This window comes from Myotis brandtii, unplaced genomic scaffold (assembly GCF_000412655.1).
Source record: "Myotis brandtii unplaced genomic scaffold, ASM41265v1 scaffold154, whole genome shotgun sequence".
Lineage (NCBI taxonomy): Eukaryota > Metazoa > Chordata > Mammalia > Chiroptera > Vespertilionidae > Myotis > Myotis brandtii.
Window position 1 is genome coordinate 6,070,290 of NW_005355584.1, and position 407 is coordinate 6,070,696.

General features: G+C 66.6%; 1 protein-coding gene across 10 annotated transcripts in view; it reads left to right on the top strand.

Annotated features, from left to right (window-relative positions):
• The window catches only part of ZNF407 (zinc finger protein 407), a 384,238-nt gene that overhangs the window by 164,905 nt on the left and 218,926 nt on the right, over window positions 1–407 (top strand). The gene's annotated exons all lie outside the window — the stretch shown is intronic.

The window sequence follows — 407 nt, forward strand, 5'->3', positions numbered from 1 at the left end:
CAGTTGGGGGTGACCAGGCCAGCGGGAGTGGCAAGTAGGAGAGACCAGGCCGGTGGGGGCAGGACAGTTGGGGGCAGCTAGGCCGGCAGGGGGAGCAGTTGGGGGTGACCAGGCCAGCAGGGGGGGCGGTTGGGGGCGAGCAGGCTGGTGGGGGCCAGTTGGGGACAATCAGGCTAGCAAGGGGGGGCAGTTAGGGGTGAGAAGGCTGGTTGGGGGCGAGCAGGCTGGCAAGCAGAGTGGTTAGGGGTGATCAGGCAGGCAGGCAGGTGAGCGGTTAGAAGCCAGTGGTTCCGGATTGCAAGAGGGATGTCCGGCTGCCCGATGTCCTGTGGGATCGGGCCTAAACCAGCAGTCAGACATCCCCCAAGGGGTCCCAGATTGGAGAGGGTGCAGGCTGGGCTGAGCCC